We start from the raw sequence: 19,187 nt of genomic DNA, 5'->3' as shown, positions 1-19,187 counted from the left end.
GCTTATCGGATACTGTAATTGCAATTTGGCGTCCTTTTTGTTCGTCTTTCAGGAAAATGAGCCAAGTATCCCGGCTGCTCTCCCAGGACAGCGGGCGCAACCATTGATTCTGTTCATTTATAAAGTAAAAGAACTGGCCTTGCGAAGTACAGTCACAAGATTTTTAAGGCATGGAAGCTGGAACAAGATGCTTGTGTGAAGATACAGCTGTCTCATTGACTGTACAGTGCCGAGAGAGAACGTGTTAAACACACTTTGTAAATTTGGCATCCTACTTTTTAAATACATCAACATCTCAGATTATTTCTGCTCGTTATTGTTCTGGGGATGAAGAGAGAATCTGCAGAAGGATGCTGGCTTTAATCTGCAGAGCTCTGCTAATCTTCCAGGCAGGTGCCGTCACCTACGTAGCAGGTAAGACAGTACCTTTATGAGAAAATTAATTAAACATTGTATATGTTTATTTCATATTTTTTGTACAGCTCTTAAACATCACAAGTACTCAAGCACTATAGGGGAATAATGTGAAAGGTTGTGGGAAACGATGTGCGAAAAGCGACTGCAGCATTTCCTTCTAATGCATTTTCTTTGAGGCTCTTGCAGGGCCGGACTGGCCGTAGCGGGCACCGGGCAATCCCCCGGTGCGCCGCACGGGTGTGGGCCGGTTTTGGGCCCCTGGGGGCCGTTTTCGCTACAGGGCCGTTTATTTTGCAAAATCGTCCCTGTAACAAAATCGGCCGCAAACCGGCCCTGGCAAAAAGCTCGGCGGCACCCCCACCCGGCCGAGCACTTTGCCAGGGCCAGTTGTGGTTCCCAGTCCGGCCCTGGACTCTTGCCCAGAGTGTTTGGCCCAGGATCACACCATTGTCAAAGGAGGGAGTTGCAGTTAGATAAATTTATGCAGCGGGTTGTATTGCAATCACACAACTTCGGAGCGCTTTGATGAAAGTAGCTCTGATGGTGCAGACGTTTCTTGTCGTTGTGGTTCTATGGGGTCATCAGCTCACTATGAAGCATGCCGACGAGAACGGGAAACATCATGAACAAAGCATGTGTGGGTAATCGTGTTTATTTATAGGGTGGGTGTGATTAGTGGGGGACTCAGGAAACTAGATGTAAAGCTTTTTTTTTTAACATGTATTCCTTTACCACGAAAAAACGTGATTAAGGAATACGTGGTAAAAAAAAGTTGTGGTTTAGACGAGGTCGTGGTTGCGACCTCGTTGCTAGAGAAGTCGTGATTGTGGAACTCGTTCCAACATACAACCCCCAAACCACTCCTCCCCTGCTCTGAAAGCAGAGCAGCCCGCTCGCAGAAGGAACAAATACAGTGATAATACCCTCAAGTTATTATCATTGTATTTGTTCTTTCTTTCAGTGCTTTGCAGCAGTGGCGTGACGCTCCTCTGCCTTAGCGGAGGAGCCGCCACTGCTTAGCACTTTCACTGCCCTATGGCCCTATTTATGTTCCCTTCTAAAGACAGCTATTTTCCATATGGCATAAGTAGATGGCCCTAATGCAGGAAGAAGTTTCTGGGCAAGTAAATTTAGGCAACTGCAGGGCAAGGAAAGACACAGCCCTTTCAAAGAGGATGTGCAGGCATCGAAAGGGTTGCTTTTATTTGACTATAGTTACAGTTACTGTGAGCAGAAGCCGGAATCAACTTTTTGATCTTTTCCTCTGGTCCTAACTGAAGCAATGTGTCCCATGCATGGCGACAGCGTCCGCTACGCATTCATCAGCTGTCAGTCTGCCTGACCCCGAGTGACCCCGGAAGCTGTTCCGTAGCCCAGCCACCCAGTGTTCGATCAGACAATTGGCAGAAGTGTGTGCTCCATGCTGCCCGTATCTCTGCCACGGGTGTTACTGGACAACTGCAAACATTTGTGGCTCCCTTGAATGTGTGCTGTCCTCTCATTGGCTAGCAACTTTACAGTGTGCTACAGAAGTCTGTCTTTGTGCCTGGGTACTCTGAGGGGCATTTGGTCCTTGCTGATGCACCACCCAAATGACACAACAGCTAGAGCCAAGCATATCACTAGCCCCCCAAAACAAATTAGGCTTTGCTGAGGCAAGATGTAAGAAAAACCAGAGCTTTTTGTAACACAAAGCAGTGGATAACCATTGTATTGTACATAGAAGTAACTTTGTTATGGGATGCGCTATATAAATGTTATATTTATTCATTAGTTCATAGTTGGTAAGGGCAGGCAAATGGTAATTGACTAATGGGAATCTAACATGTTTAAGTGGATTCAAGTAACTGGACAGCTGTTGGTGCAGATATTCTTTATTAAACCCATGGCTCCCGCCCCTCCACCATTTTGTGATGCTGATCGCTGCAGTAAATCTTGCTGTTGCATGTATTTGAAATCTGAAATGCGGTACAATTTTGCTCTGGTCCCTGTACGAATCTAATGCTAAAGGGTCATTTTTCCCAAAGGCAATATGTCTCTTTTCCTGACGCCAATGTAGCATATGGATGAGCACTCATGCAATCCATGAAATAAGCATCACAATTGCTAAAACATCATTTCCGTGAGTGAGCTCACAAGCTCTTTCAAGCTGGAAGGAGAAGTCATGTTGGAAATCCATCTTATTTATTTATTTTTAGACTTTAACATCGCGCAAACTTGTCTCGAGGGCATCAGAGTGCTTTGAAAGGGTTATATATACAGCGATTACAGGTGATATATAAAACAGTAGGATGCATATAGGAGATACAATTCAAAATGAAGCATACGGTAATATGCAATATATTGATTGTGATAGCATGGAGTTGGCACAAAATATAAAAAATATGGTTCATCCTTTTCTTACCGTCGCTTCCGGGGTTAAGCCCCGTCCCTGCGCTGGCTTCTGAGTTTAACTTACTTCAGGTGACAGACCTTTGCCACCGTATTTTGAGTCAGGAGCTATTTCATCATAATAAGTTAAGTCACAGTTCCAGTTCCAATTTGAGTCAATAATGAGAGTTTGAATTAGTTTTCGAAAGTTTACTTCTCAATAAGAGATTAGTAAAATTCTCTTTATTCTTTGTATTCAGATTAGTTGATAAATTCAAGTAAGTTTACAGAAATCTCATAAAAGATATGGTTAGAACAAATGATCAAATAATGCATCAAGCACATTCCATGTAGGAAAAATACCCTATTCTAAAGAACAAGACCAGAATTTAGAGTTAGTAAAACTCCATGAGAGATTGCATTCAAAAGGAAAAGAGTGAAAAGAGCATAAAGCTCAAATTGCAACTAAGCAACATAACTCCTCATAAAGAGTAGTTCATAAACTCATTTAAGTCCCAGCAAATCGAGCCAATAAGCGTACAGTTGCAGTAGCAATCTGTAAATATCAGGCATCAAGAATAAGGCAAGGGAGAAACAGCAGCAGCCGTAGCCACAGCTATCAGTCAAGGGCAAGGAAATGAGCCTCAAGGAAAATAGCATTAGAGTTCTCAAATCAAGAGTTCTGAGTTCTAACTAGTGACGGGCACTAATATAAAAGACAAAATGTATGTTGTAGACATTGCATCAGGCTTCTACTCTTTGGATCCAATCAGACAGCAGCATTCGTCTGAGAGCGGGTTAATTCTTCCTTTCCGATGAAATAACATGCAGCTTGCAGAGTTTTACCACAAAGTTTGTTACAGACATCTGTTATGTGACTTTTTGATTCATAAGCCCCCATTCCCATAGGCATCAAACACAGTTTAACCTTCTAATGTTAAATGTTTCATTGTGTAAACAATGAACTATGCTAGAGAAGAGAAATACAACTTACAAAATACTGTTTAGTAATGCATTTCATTAACTCAAACAAGAAATACTGTTTTAAAATGAACAACTATTCTGTTCAAACATTATGTGAAAAATTGGAAGTTTGGTTATATCACAATATGATTTTTCATAGGAAAATGTAATACATTTATTAAACAGGAACATGTTGAAGTTATGGCGAATATTTCTAAGCATGTCAAATTAAAGTCAAGCTTCTAAAGTACATTGCGCACATTTCAGCATGTCTAGTTCACTTGCATTTTAGCATTTCTGCAGCCTATTCTAAAAACTATGTCTGAGTAGTGCAGTTTGCACATTTAAAATGAGTCTCTTTTCATCTTTGTTTGTATGTTAATAAATGTACATACCGCTCATAATTTTTAAAATGTGCACCTTAATTAATTAGCCTCTTCAATTACAAACACAATTGTGGATGCTGTTGCTGTCTGTAAACTGCTAGCTGAGTGTGTACAATGGTCCAGTTAAGGTTGAGCAGACTTTTTGGACATTTGTTTTCAATAGTGGGTTTGGAGCCTGCCCATTGCTTACCATTTGTTGGCTTCAGTGTCACTTTTGTTTGCTGACCCTTAATTGGCCAGCGCAGGTGAAGTGCCATTTCTGTTCCTTTCTGTGGAGCACGGACCCAGAACAGATTGATTCCACCTAATTAGTGCCTGTCCCCTACTATTGCTGTGGTGAGGTACTTTTTTACTATTTTCTTCCTCCTCCTACTTCACCCTCCCATGTTGCCATTGTGTGCATTTTTTTGCTTTTGCAGTACTGCATTTTTTTTCAAAAATGGTCACTGTAGGATCCTTTCCATCTTGGAACAAAGCTAATAAATATACAGTTATAATAGATCTGTGAGAAAAACAAGTAAAGGTATCAATTTTCTCAATGTTCTGTGAAATCTGTGTGAATAGTTATTTTACATATTTGCATATATATTTTATGATATTTTTATGTAAATATTAAGTATATGGTCTCCACAAAAACAGAAAAGTATTAGAGAATATGGCTAGTAATAACTTGAGGAGAGGATGTAGCCTTATGGCTAGAACAGTCGACCTCGGAGCTGGGGAACCGGATTTGAGTCTTTGCAACGACACTCAGAATCCTGTGATTCTGGGCAAATCACTTATCTTCCCGTGCTTAACAAAAATGAAGGTGTCCATCTGTAACGAATCTGGTGCTCATGTAAACGGGTCTGATACCTGATATCTTCGGATCTAGTTCGCGCTATATAAAACTCTAAAAAATGAGAAAAAAATTACAACAGAATTGAGATTATAGTGCTTGTGTAATTAAATACGTTACTTTCTGTGTGTTCCTAATAACTTAAACGTGAGAACAACACAAGATGCTCCTCTTTAAATCAGGACTTCCTTTGTTCTCATACTGCAGATTGCCTGCTAGCCCATTTTCTGTGTTGCCGGCAGCATCTCTCCACTAGACCCTGTTTGACCCTGTTACTTCCCAGGCAGTGTCAGACTCTCATCAGCGTCTCATCTGGCTGGATCTCAGCTCTCCTCCCTGCAGTGCAGCAAGTAATGTTTGCATGCAGTATTTTCCAGGGCCCACTTACAGTGAAAGCATTTTGATGTATTTGTTTGGTTTTGGACCAGGAGAACAAGTACATAGGAAAGGAACCGTTGAGGACCTCTTTTTACCTAGTATATGCTACACCCCCAAAGAACATCTATTTACCACAATTTCCCCTAAAGGCAGCCAGAGACCGTGCAATTTTTGGTATTGGTTATAGATATCATATGATTTTTTCACATACCCCAACAATTTAACATAGTCAGCCTTACACTGAGTCACCTACTCCCAATTACCTCCCAGTGTAGAACATTCTTTGAGCTCATGGATGGCCTGAAACCCAGTCCCATGACACATCTTCTGGCTGGGGCCCTTTAAAGGCCCTTCCCCAAGTCTAGATTGCCGTTATGGTGTGAAAATCCTTGTGTTCCAATCTGCTCGCTCTGATACGAAGCCTTGATCCTAAAATCCTTGACCAACCTGTCTCCGAGCAAACCTACCTAGAGCAGCCCCCACACCGTCCAAGAGCCGGTCTGGGCAACAGGGTCATGCCTTGGTCCATTAGTGCAGACCACATTCTCCAAACCCCAAAGGGCCTATATTAAAAAAGGGTCAAATGTGCATGCATAGCGATTGCTAAGGGCCGTGAAGAGCGACCGCCCAACCTCTGTTAATAGCAGCTTCTATAACGAATGCTGCCACACCCCCTTTGAGGTCCCAATGACACTGTTCTCATATGTATATATTTTGTGTGACATGCCAAAAGTGACCTGAAGTGTTCCCGCCAACCATGAACTCACTCCGTCGCAATACAATAAAGCTCACTTGTTATACTTCACTGTTCCTGCAAACAGAAAGGGAAGTTAACATAGCAAGCAAGGACAAACAGAGCACACTTCCAAAAAACAGGGCAAATACCATCTCCTACAAAATATGCACAGGGGCTGCCAGCTTCGTGCGCAGCGCAACCACCTTGGCGGGCAGGGCCCTAATGCTCCACGGACCACTCCCACCCAAAACCATCCAGTTTGGGGAGTTCAAGCAGGTCAGATGGCAGCCAGCCGGCTCTCTGGGTTCGAGGTGGGCACTTCAGGGGCAAGACGCAACTTTGGGAGAAGGGGCCGCATTGGGAAATAAATTCATAATACCTTCAATTCTGGGAGTCCACAGGGTGGAGGACCCGAAAAGATACAGCAGCCGATGATGTGTAGTCCGGGCGCTCTTTGGCCAATCCGGTGGGTGATCAGTATAGGTTGGTTATTCGCTGGCCTTCATGGATTGCCCGTAAGTTAACCCAATTTTGTCTTGCCTACCCATGCAATAATAAACCTGCAACAAGCATTCTCCAACAAAATTCTGGTGTGTCCTTGTCTTTTTTCAGGTTTCTCAGTCCAGGGTTGGATGCAAGGGGGGGTGAGGGAGGCTATGGGTTATCGTCGGCGCTATTTATCCTGAAGTGAGGGCTGGGAGAGTGGGAAAAAGGTAGTGATCCCTGCCCGATGCGGCTCTTGCACTGCGCTGCGGGTCTTGTCGATAGTGAGGGTGGCGACAGTGGCCGTCAAAGAAGAAAGGCAAACAAAAAACTGCCCCAGCCTCATCCGCCTCTTAACCGCACCTGCAGCCACACCCCTCGCCATCCCGCCCCAGGAGTCCTGGAGTCCTTTGCAGTGCGGGTTTGGCCGTGTCTATGCTGATGGTCTTTGGGTGCGTGAGCTCTGATTGCTTTCTGTAGCTGATGCAGCATCTTATAATACCAGAGCGTTTTTAGGTTTTTTTAAACTTCGTTCTATTTTCCATAGATTTAAATAATAACGGGGCAGGCAGTACGTGACCAAGGGAGACTGGAACGGACATTTGGAGAAAAAAAAATCAGGAAAGAAAAGAAAGTTTACCGGGTCAGTCAAAGCTCAAAAGTGTCCTGAGGCTCACCCCCATTTGGGACGAGCTGGCACTTATGGGAGGCCCACGGCGGGACCGGGCACCGTTCAAGATGCTGTGCCACCTAGAAGGCTAGATGGGCAAGGAGTCCCCCTTTCAAGGACGTGGCACGCCCTCTTTTAGGGCCCCATTCACCTCTGGGTCATGGGGTCAGAGGCGCAACTAGAGCCACATTTCGGGGGGGGGGGGCTAAGAAAAAAATTCGGGGGGGGGGGGGTGAATCTTTTAAACCATAGGCAGAGTGGAGCTGCAGGGGCTCTTAGAAGGGGTGAAACAATAGCGAGGCCTCATTAACATGCAAATGGTCTTTTAAAGACCTGTGAAGTGCTCGGTTGCGGCTGTGTGTGCGCCGGGAAGCTGTCTCATCCCGGGCTGACACACACCACGCTCTGGTATTGTAAGATGCTGCATCAGCTACAGAAAGCAATCAGAGCTCACGCACCCAAAGACGATCAGCATAGACACGGCCAAACCCGCACTGCAAAGGACTCCAGGCGTCTGTCACAAGCAGCGCCGACAGCTGACTCTCCGCCTCGCATTCAATGCACACAAAGTAATGCAGAGCACCCTGGCCTGTTAGCGAGGGCCAGAATCCCACAGGTGCGAACCCACAGCATGATTTAACCAGAACACCCGTGTCTTTGCTCCTCGAGGCTCACACGTTAAGAGTTGGCTGCTTAGATTGTGTACACTATGAACTAAACAATCTACACGTCGGTGACTGCCCAGGCATGAATTTCAAATTGAGCAACACAGAGCTGCACAAAGAAAATGTTAGAGCAAGACAGTAAATTACACGGTAAATAAACATTTCACCTTTAATTTCTTCTTTTTTTTCATTTTGATTATTAAATGTTTATTAACAACGTTTTTATTCTACCAAAGTTAAAAGAAATCTAACATTGCAGTGTAAAATCGCTGTATTTTCTGCACACAATGGAAAAGGAAAATGACAACCAGACTGAGTTGTTTATCCTTGGTGAACTTCACAGTTGGCTTATGTAGCCATTGTGTTATTGTTTGATTAAATGTGTGGTTCAGTTTAAAGGGGAAATTCTGACTACTGTGGCGGAGGTCAAGGGACGTCTCCTTGCACTTCGTCTCAAGGTAGGATCTTTCTACTTCATTTTAGCGAATGTTTATGTCCCTAATGAACAGCCTGAAAGCTTTCTGACACAGTGCCTCGCCGCTGTTCTCCAGAGTCCTGACGCCTCAATAGTGGTGGGGGAGACATGAACCTCGTTATGAACTCTGACCTGGACCGTTCCGGCCAGTGCTCCGTGCAGACTGGGGCCTTCTCACTTTTGGGTCTGCGCTGGCTGGCAGATTGTGGCCTGCATGATGTGTGACAATGGTTGCATCCCAACACTAGGGCCTATATGCGAGGATTGATCATTTTTTTGTCACCCCGACTCTACTGGACCTTATCCCTGACACTACTATTGACCCACGTTCTCTCTCGAATCATGCACCTATTTCCTTGACGATTCGTCTTCCTCCCTCCCCATCTCACTGCCCAAGCTGGTGCGTCCATGACGCAATGTTAAATTCTCAGCCTATGGTTGACGCGCTTTAAACAGTGATCAAAGATTACTTTATTACTAATGATAACCGAGAAACTTCTGCGGCTTCTGTTTGGGAAGCCCTTAAATTGGTGGTTCGGGGAAAATTCATAACTCTTTATGTTGCTGAGAATCACCAGTGTTGGGATAAAGGTTGCAGCCTCGAGAAAACGGTTTCCGAATTAGAAGCCATTCATTAGAGGACTTGGGCTCCTATGATCTGGAGAGAGTTGGAGAAGGCTCGTCTTCAGCTTAAACGATTAGACCTGGATAGAGCGGAATTTGCCATTCTGCGCCTCAAACATACATTTTACCTTGGCAGCAACAGCATGTTGGCTCACCGTCTCCGCAGTAAAGTACATAATGGTTTGGTAAAAACCATCCTCGCTGTTCCCAACTCGCAATCCAGTTGCTATTAAGGTATCACCTCGGCTTTTCAGGCCCTCTGTGCCTCTCTTTATTCTTCTACAGATGGCCCTGTTAGTGGCCCCGTGGAGTATCTCTGCAATATTGGTCTTACCTCCCAACCTGCCAAGGAGTCGCACACTCTTGATCAGCCTATCTGAATCGAGGAAGTGGTATTGGGCATTGCGGGCCTAAGACCACCGAAATCTCCCAGACCTGACAGTTTTAGAGCCCCTTTCTATAAGACTTTCTGCCAAGACTTAGCTCCTTTACTCACTCGACTTTTTAATTCTTTCTCTGAGATGGGATCTCTGGCGGATTCCATGCTGGAAGCCATCATTTTCATCATCCCCAAGTCGGGCAAAGACCCCACCTTTTGCGGGTCGTTTAGACCCATTTCTCTTTTAAATGTGGATACGAAGTTGTTTGCTAGCAAATTCTCACTCAAACACACAACATGGAAACTTACCTGGTGTAGTCCTCAGCGCACAGTTTCCTCTGCATGTCGATTTCCCAACATTCAGACTGGACAAACAAGGCCCAGAGCGAGGCTCACACACTTATGCCCAATTAGAAGCTTAAAGAGGTTGGGAAGCTGTCCTTTTTAGGTCTCGCCTACGCAGCGCGCATGCGCCCCATAGGAAAAAGACCTTTAGTAATCGGCACAGCTTTGCGGGCAAAAACGTGCACGCGTTGCATTGCTTTGAATGGCAACGCATGCACGTTTGGCAATTCCTTTGCGGGAGCGAGCTTTCAAACCATATGTTTGTAATTAACTCGCTCGCTCCCGCAAGGGAAACAGGCCCAGGCTCCTTCCTCTATCCCCTCCCCCTGCTGCTTTTTACTTTCAGCACGAGGCGCGCGCTGATGTTTTGTTACTGCTGAGACTTACAGTCGTCCATTGCTTGTTTGGTATGTATGCGCATGGCAGATAACAGGTATGCAAACAATAAACGTGGACGTGCGATCGGTATTCTACGCAGGAGCATTGTGAAAAACATGATTCTCCGGCTGTAGCTTGTTCCCTGTAAATATGAATTTGCCCCATTCTACCTACAATATACTATGTAGGTTTTAACCCCCAAAAAAATTCCTGGCTAAAGATGTCAAACCTATTAAACCGCTGAACAGGGGTCCCTTTACAATTGTTAACGGAACACATTTGAGTTGCTGAATGCTACCTTTCAGACATTCCAAGAGGGGGTAATTTTGCTTAGATTGTGTAACCATCCAACTTGACAGAGTAGGAAAAGTCTTTTAGCTGCAGCCAGGAACAAAGCCGTAATCCCACCTAAATGTAATTCAAACAGAGTGGAAAGAATGGATTATTTTATATCAAGATATATTATTGTTTACATTTTCTCAAAAAATGAATGTTTACATCAAAAAAGCTGGTCTACAAGTAGCATTTAATAAAAGATGTCGCAAAGACCTAAAAAGAATCCCAAACATGTTTTCTTAGCTTGTTTAAAAAGTACAATTACCCTTTTAATATAAATAAATATAAATATTATATCACCTTTAAAATTGTAAGATGGCCACCATGAATGCATAGCTTGCTTGTTTCCTTGCTGCTTATTTATTTCAAGAGCAAAAAAGGAGATCAGAAAGATGCAGAAGTACAGGGAAGGCACGAAGGGCGAGTGTATGTGCAGGTTCTGATTCCACTGGGGACTTGGGGGGAGATTTTTTAAAACAAGCATTGGCATAGCCAATAGGCCTCGTCTTTGGGGCATTATAAGTATTTAGTTATGCAGCACAATATCCTTGGTGCAGCAACATCAACGGTTCCATGGCTAAACACTTATAAGGTCCCAAAGGCGAGACCTGTTGGCTATGCCAATGCTTGTTTCCTTTATCGTGGCTTCTGATGGGGCATAAGGGAACATGACTGACAGAACCCAATTTATGCTAGTTCAGCATGACAGATAAGTATGGCACTGTGTGAGGACGGGTTGTAACAGCCCACCCCTGACACTTAATTAAAAACCCCCGGGAGCCCTCCCTTCAGTTGACTGGGGGGGAGTGTTTGATTTGCTCAAGCGCTCCATCCATCATCCCCTTTGGTATCGCTTTGTTTGCCCTAAGTTGGCAGGGTATGCCCAGACGTGGGTCCCTTGCTCACTTTACCACTGGATTCAAGATAGCCTGGTTGACGAGGGTTATGAACCCGAAACCGGTCCCAGGATGCTTGTTTCCGGTCCAGGGAAGACATGACTTGGCAGTTCGGGCTGGACTGTTCCCATGAGGCACAGGGTCAGACTGATTTGCATATGGCCATGTCTGAACTGGGGTGGTGGAGTGAGCTAAAGAATGATGATGGATTAAACCCAGATCAGTTGACTGGGGGTGAGTGTTTAATTTGCTCAAGCGCTCCGTCCATCATCCCCTTTGGTATCGCTCTGAGTACCATCAAAAAGAGGACACTGTTCCAAGGCAGGGTCAAAATAGTTACCCATATGCCTGGTGATCAAAAGGAAGAAAAAGAAAACATCATAAAAAGAAGTCCTAAGTTAGGTGGGCCCATAAAGTAAAGGAAAGAACAGATCTTGCCTCTTGTTGCCCTCACACACCCCGAAAGGTGTCATGCTTCATCATCGGGCATGTGCTCCTCGTTGGGCCGGCGCTGCAATTCCCAACGGGTCCCCCGAAGGGTCACTTTGTCGGAGATCTTTTGAAGCATGCCGGATGGTGCATGAGGGTGTGCGGGGTGGGTCCTATCTAGGGGTAACAAAAAATTGCGTGCATAGTGAGTTAAAAACTGACAAGGGGTAACCTCCTAGAGGTTATAGTAATCTGATGACCCTCTTGGCAGTATAAAAAACTCTCAATAAGAGTATATCCCAAATGGCACAATATGCCTCAATATCATAAAAACGGCCAACATGTTTCGCGCCTCTGTCGCCGCTAAGGTCATTGGCGCTTCTTCAGGACCAGGATATAGGAAAAAATAGTGAAGTGCACGTGAAGTAAAAAAATAAAAGATAAATACCCAGAATGCAATTCAGGGCGGGCCATTGTGCTGCTCCTGATTAATACCTAGGACAAGAAAAATAGAATAAATGATAAAGAGAGTACAAAGGGCGAGCATTAGACTAGCTTAATGCAACGTAGTGTGCCACAATCGTGTGCACAACATACCAATGTTAAAGAAAAGAGAAGAAAACGAAAGAGACACAGTGAGGAATAGGGAACTTCATCATAACACTAGGCACAGGAAGGTGTATAGTGGCGGATATGCTCATCACAACGATTGTGTTGGTGGAAGGGTGTAATACACCCCTATTAGTGAAAAATCTATACAACCACGTGTGAGGGACCCCTGCACTCACTATAAATCAGAAGGATCAGGGTCCAACGTATTAAACGTAACAGCAGATTTCCAGCGTGGTGTTCTTGCCTCCCGTGGAAACGGGGGTAGCTCCAATGGTAACCTGCGTTCAAAGCCCACACCTTATCGGGCTAATAAAGAAAATGACATAGACATTACCAAAGTGGACACAGTTATAAGCAGGAAGCAGTCATTACATAAAATACAAAAAAGTCCCGTTACCAGCTCGCCATTGTCGGTAAAGTACTCACTCTTGAAGGAGATGACAGTGCCCTACCGCCCGCCGCGTTTAACTAACATGGCAAAGCTGAAATGAAGGCAGCGGGACGGCGGCTTAAATGGACATGCTCGTAGGTGCCTGAGACACTCCTCCCTCCAGGGCGTGCCCAATGATACAGGGTGGACGCGCATGCGTGCAATAACTGACCACAAACGCGTATGCGCCAGGCGGGGACAACTAATCCCCCGCGCATGGGCGTCCCGTATGGAGGTTAATGGAGCAGGAACTGGATAGAGTGAAACAGAACCCCTGCCCAGTAAGGCGTTCACCAATCCTCATAGGGATGACATGTTCTGTAAGGAAGCGAGATCACTGATCTTCATTCAGACATCCCTCAGTGGGAAACTGCATTTCAAAATCCAATGTCGAGCAACAAGGGCAGTACGAAAGAGGCTCGTGGACCACAATAAAGGTATAGTACCTCTATCACCACATATGTAAAGCATCAAAGTTGCAGGGTTCTGTAGTAAATACCGAAAAAGGGGGGGGAGGAGGTGAGGGACAGAGAGATAGGGGGCCGCCACCACCTACAAACCATGCACAGGGAGGAAGAGGAGAGGGGGGTAGATAACCCTAATATATCTCCCCTAAAAAATTCCCATGGTGGATAAATACAGGTCTCTTATAGAAAGAAAAAGAAATAGAGGAATAGAAGGGATAGAAAAGATTATCGGTCCCTCGGCTGCGCCGCCGTGCTACTACTATATCAAAAACAGAAGAAAGGGGACCAGAGAGCCAATTAACGGTCCAGTGTCCATGCTCCCAAAAATTACGTACCATCAAAAAGAGGACACTGTTCCAAGGCAGGGTCAAAATAGTTACCCATATGCCTGGTGATCAAAAGGAAGAAAAAGAAAACATCATAAAAAGAAGTCCTAAGTTAGGTGGGCCCATAAAGTAAAGGAAAGAACAGATCTTGCCTCTTGTTGCCCTCACACACCCCGAAAGGTGTCATGCTTCATCATCGGGCATGTGCTCCTCGTTGGGCCGGCGCTGCAATTCCCAACGGGTCCCCCGAAGGGTCACTTTGTCGGAGATCTTTTGAAGCATGCCGGATGGTGCATGAGGGTGTGCGGGGTGGGTCCTATCTAGGGGTAACAAAAAATTGCGTGCATAGTGAGTTAAAAACTGACAAGGGGTAACCTCCTAGAGGTTATAGTAATCTGATGACCCTCTTGGCAGTATAAAAAACTCTCAATAAGAGTATATCCCAAATGGCACAATATGCCTCAATATCATAAAAACGGCCAACATGTTTCGCGCCTCTGTCGCCGCTAAGGTCATTGGCGCTTCTTCAGGACCAGGATATAGGAAAAAATAGTGAAGTGCACGTGAAGTAAAAAAATAAAAGATAAATACCCAGAATGCAATTCAGGGCGGGCCATTGTGCTGCTCCTGATTAATACCTAGGACAAGAAAAATAGAATAAATGATAAAGAGAGTACAAAGGGCGAGCATTAGACTAGCTTAATGCAACGTAGTGTGCCACAATCGTGTGCACAACATACCAATGTTAAAGAAAAGAGAAGAAAACGAAAGAGACACAGTGAGGAATAGGGAACTTCATCATAACACTAGGCACAGGAAGGTGTATAGTGGCGGATATGCTCATCACAACGATTGTGTTGGTGGAAGGGTGTAATACACCCCTATTAGTGAAAAATCTATACAACCACGTGTGAGGGACCCCTGCACTCACTATAAATCAGAAGGATCAGGGTCCAACGTATTAAACGTAACAGCAGATTTCCAGCGTGGTGTTCTTGCCTCCCGTGGAAACGGGGGTAGCTCCAATGGTAACCTGCGTTCAAAGCCCACACCTTATCGGGCTAATAAAGAAAATGACATAGACATTACCAAAGTGGACACAGTTATAAGCAGGAAGCAGTCATTACATAAAATACAAAAAAGTCCCGTTACCAGCTCGCCATTGTCGGTAAAGTACTCACGTGAGTACTTTACCGACAATGGCGAGCTGGTAACGGGACTTTTTTGTATTTTATGTAATGACTGCTTCCTGCTTATAACTGTGTCCACTTTGGTAATGTCTATGTCATTTTCTTTATTAGCCCGATAAGGTGTGGGCTTTGAACGCAGGTTACCATTGGAGCTACCCCCGTTTCCACGGGAGGCAAGAACACCACGCTGGAAATCTGCTGTTACGTTTAATACGTTGGACCCTGATCCTTCTGATTTATAGTGAGTGCAGGGGTCCCTCACACGTGGTTGTATAGATTTTTCACTAATAGGGGTGTATTACACCCTTCCACCAACACAATCGTTGTGATGAGCATATCCGCCACTATACACCTTCCTGTGCCTAGTGTTATGATGAAGTTCCCTATTCCTCACTGTGTCTCTTTCGTTTTCTTCTCTTTTCTTTAACATTGGTATGTTGTGCACACGATTGTGGCACACTACGTTGCATTAAGCTAGTCTAATGCTCGCCCTTTGTACTCTCTTTATCATTTATTCTATTTTTCTTGTCCTAGGTATTAATCAGGAGCAGCACAATGGCCCGCCCTGAATTGCATTCTGGGTATTTATCTTTTATTTTTTTACTTCACGTGCACTTCACTATTTTTTCCTATATCCTGGTCCTGAAGAAGCGCCAATGACCTTAGCGGCGACAGAGGCGCGAAACATGTTGGCCGTTTTTATGATATTGAGGCATATTGTGCCATTTGGGATATACTCTTATTGAGAGTTTTTTATACTGCCAAGAGGGTCATCAGATTACTATAACCTCTAGGAGGTTACCCCTTGTCAGTTTTTAACTCACTATGCACGCAATTTTTTGTTACCCCTAGATAGGACCCACCCCGCACACCCTCATGCACCATCCGGCATGCTTCAAAAGATCTCCGACAAAGTGACCCTTCGGGGGACCCGTTGGGAATTGCAGCGCCGGCCCAACGAGGAGCACATGCCCGATGATGAAGCATGACACCTTTCGGGGTGTGTGAGGGCAACAAGAGGCAAGATCTGTTCTTTCCTTTACTTTATGGGCCCACCTAACTTAGGACTTCTTTTTATGATGTTTTTTATGATGTTTTCTTTTTCTTCCTTTTGATCACCAGGCATATGGGTAACTATTTTGACCCTGCCTTGGAACAGTGTCCTCTTTTTGATGGTACGTAATTTTTGGGAGCATGGATACTGGACCGTTAATTGGCTCTCTGGTCCCCTTTCTTCTGTTTTTGATATCGCTCTGAGTAGCCACAAACAAGCATTTTGTTCTGAAGAATACTAGCAATAAGAAATAGCCCTAGTTATTGCCGGACCGTTCCTGGGAGGGTTCGATCTGTCATAGCCCCATAAGTCATAGTTACTTCATCAAATGGTAGAATGGTGAAAGTTGTAAGTAGTTTGATGATTTGGAATCCCTGCCGGGGAGGGCTGAACTGCACCTTTGTGATTGTTGAAATCGAAAGAACTGTTGACTTAATGCTGAGGAACTGCTTTGGTGATCTTTTGCACAGGTGTGTACTTCATAACACATTTCAAAATATGGATATATCTTTTCTGTAAAAAACCTACTTTGGTAATTTATCTAGGTTTGGCCACCTGGTCCAAATCTGAATTTATATTTTCTATACTGGCAGCTTATAAGAAATATATAAACCAGACCTCACATACAGACATTAATTTATTGTTGGGGGCTGTCTTTAGAGGAGCTCTGGCTTATCTGGAATTTTATCCTTGGCGATGGAACCCTTGGCAGACCAGAGGGTATCCGGGGATGTGGGGGGCACTCCAGCTGGGGGATCTAGCATTAGGGTTCATACACAGACTGGCCATTCAAATATAAGTTCTCCCCACTGCTCAAGATAGTCTCAGATTGCCTTGGGCCAGATTTAGATGTACCTTACCTGGTCTGGTTCTTAGTTGGTTTCCCTTTGATACTGGTCATCTTAGTTTAAATACAGACTGTATGTACGCAGCTGACAATAAAAATGTCTTAGAGTTTGGCAGTGGCACAACCATTGACATTCCCAGAGTCCTTCTGCCACATTTAGGAAATAGAAGGGGACCTCAAAAATATGCCTGCACAGATGTATGGGAGAGTGAAGGCCTCCCAGACCCTCGAAATAATTCCACAACTTTCTGCAGGTGTGGTTGTTGACATATTGACATAATGTCACATTTTACTTATGGGACAGCACCCTTCACATTCTCTGTGTCAGCCAACAAATGTAATAACATACTGTGGCAGAATAAACGTTCTAAATGGGATATTTGTAATGTTATGCATTGGAATGTTACATCATGTTTTGTAATGTAATATATAATGACCTGCTTTGATATGCCTCTGTTTAAGTTTGCAAATAGACTAATTATAAATGATTGATTTCTGTTTTTGAGTTTCTGAGCAGTACCTAGTATAGGAATGAACCAGTTAGTGTGTTTATTACGTTGTTTTAATAGTGAAGAATGGGGCACTAATGTGTCTATGACTGTGAAGCTGTCTTACTATTGAAGAATTGGGCAGTGGTGTATCTGACTGTGAGGTTGTCCTACCAGTGAAGAATGGGGCAGTGGCGCGTCTATGACTGTGTGGTTGTCCTACCAGTGAAGAATGGGGCAGTGGCGGGTCTATGACTGTGAGGTTGTTCTACCAGTGAAGAATGGGGCAGTGGCGTGTCTATGACTTGAGTTTGTCTAACCAGTGAAGAATGGGGCAGTGACGGGTCTATGACTGTGAGGTTGTTCTACCAGTGAAGAATGGGGCAGTGGCGTGTCTATGACTTGAGTTTGTCTAACCAGTGAAGAATGGGGCAGTGGCGTGTCTATGACTGTGAGGTTGTCCTACCAGTGAAGAATGGGGCAGTGGCATGTCTTTGACTGTGAGGTTGTCTTACCAGTGAAGAACGGGGCAGTGGTGTGACTATGACTGCGAGATCGTCTTACCTGTGAAGAATGGGGCAGTGGCGTATCTATGACTGTGAGGTTGCCCTACCAGTGAAGAGTGGGGCAGTGGCACGTCTATGACTGTGAGGTTGTCCTACCAGTGAAGAATGGGGCAGTGGTGCGTCTATGACTGTGAGGTTGTCTTACCAGTGAAGAATGGGGCAGTGGCGTGACTATGACTGTGAGGTTGTCCTACCAGTGAAGAATGGGGCAGTGGCCTGTCTATGACTGGGAGGTTTTCCTACCAGTGAAGAAACGGGCAGTGGCGTGTCTGTGACTGTGAGTTTGTCTTACCAGTGAAGAACCGGGCAGTGGCGCGTCTATGACTGTGAGGTTGTCCTACCAGTGAAGAATGGGGCAGTGGCGTGTCTATGACTGTGAGGTTGTCCTACCAGTGAAGAACGGAGCAGAGGTGTGGCTATGACTGCGAGGTTGTCTTACCAGTGAAGAACGGGGCAGTGGTGTGTCTATGACTGTGAGGTTGTCCTACCAGTGAAGAACGGGGCGGTGGCGTGTCTATGACTGCGAGTTTGTCTTACCAGTGAAGAACGGGACAGTGGTGTGACTTTGACTGTGAGGTTGTCTTAACAGTGAAGAACGGGGCGGTGGCGTGTCTATGACTGCGAGGTTGTCTTACCAGTGAAGAACGGGGCAGTGGTGTGACTATGACTGTGAGGTTGTCTTACCAGTGAAGAACGGGGCAGTGGTGTGACTATGACTGTGAGGTTGTCTTACCAGTGAAGAACGGGGCAGTGGCATGACTATGACTGTGAGGTTGTCCTACCAGTGAAGAACGGGGCAGTGGCGTGTCTATGACTGTGAGGTTGTCCTACCAGTGAATAACGGGGCAGTGGCGTGTCTATGACTGTGAGTTTATCTTCCCAGTGAAGAACGGGGCAATGGCGTGTCTATGACTGTGAGATTGTCCTACCAGTGAAAGAACGGGGCAGTGGCGTGTCTATGACTGTGAGGTTGTCCTACCAATGAAGAATGAGGCAGTGGCGCGTCTATGACTGTGAGTTTGTCTTACCAGTGAAGAACGGGGCAGTGGCGTGTCTATGACTGTGAGGTTGTCCTACAAGTGAAAGAACGGGGCAGCGGCGTGTCTATGACTGTGAGTTTGTCTTACCAGTGAAGAATGGGCAGTGGTGTGTGGCTCATCCGGGTCTGTCTTGCCTGATGCCACAGCAGTCAGGACACCTCCTCACGTCACACCTGGTGTCAATTTAGGCTAATTCGTTCCCGGAAGTAGCACAGGAATGCCACATATCCCAGGCCCCAGTGAATGAAGAGGGCTAACCCCAGCTCAAGTTGTTTTTTTAAGGCCTTTTTTAGACATAATAAGGGCTCGCAAATATCCAGGCCCGAGGGCATCCCTTAGGGGAAGCGGGAGTGGGCACTTTTGATTGAAAATAGCTGTATCTCACCTCTAAGGATTGCT

General features: G+C 45.1%; 1 protein-coding gene across 2 annotated transcripts in view; it reads left to right on the top strand.

The window, feature by feature from the left end:
• DST (dystonin) overlaps window positions 1-19,187 on the top strand; it is a 1,436,897-nt gene that overhangs the window by 264,066 nt on the left and 1,153,644 nt on the right. The window lies entirely within an intron of this gene.

Source organism: Triturus cristatus, chromosome 6, assembly GCF_964204655.1.
Source record: "Triturus cristatus chromosome 6, aTriCri1.1, whole genome shotgun sequence".
Lineage (NCBI taxonomy): Eukaryota > Metazoa > Chordata > Amphibia > Caudata > Salamandridae > Triturus > Triturus cristatus.
The sequence above is the reverse complement of the archived record's forward strand: the minus strand, read 5'-3'. Positions and strand labels throughout refer to the sequence as shown.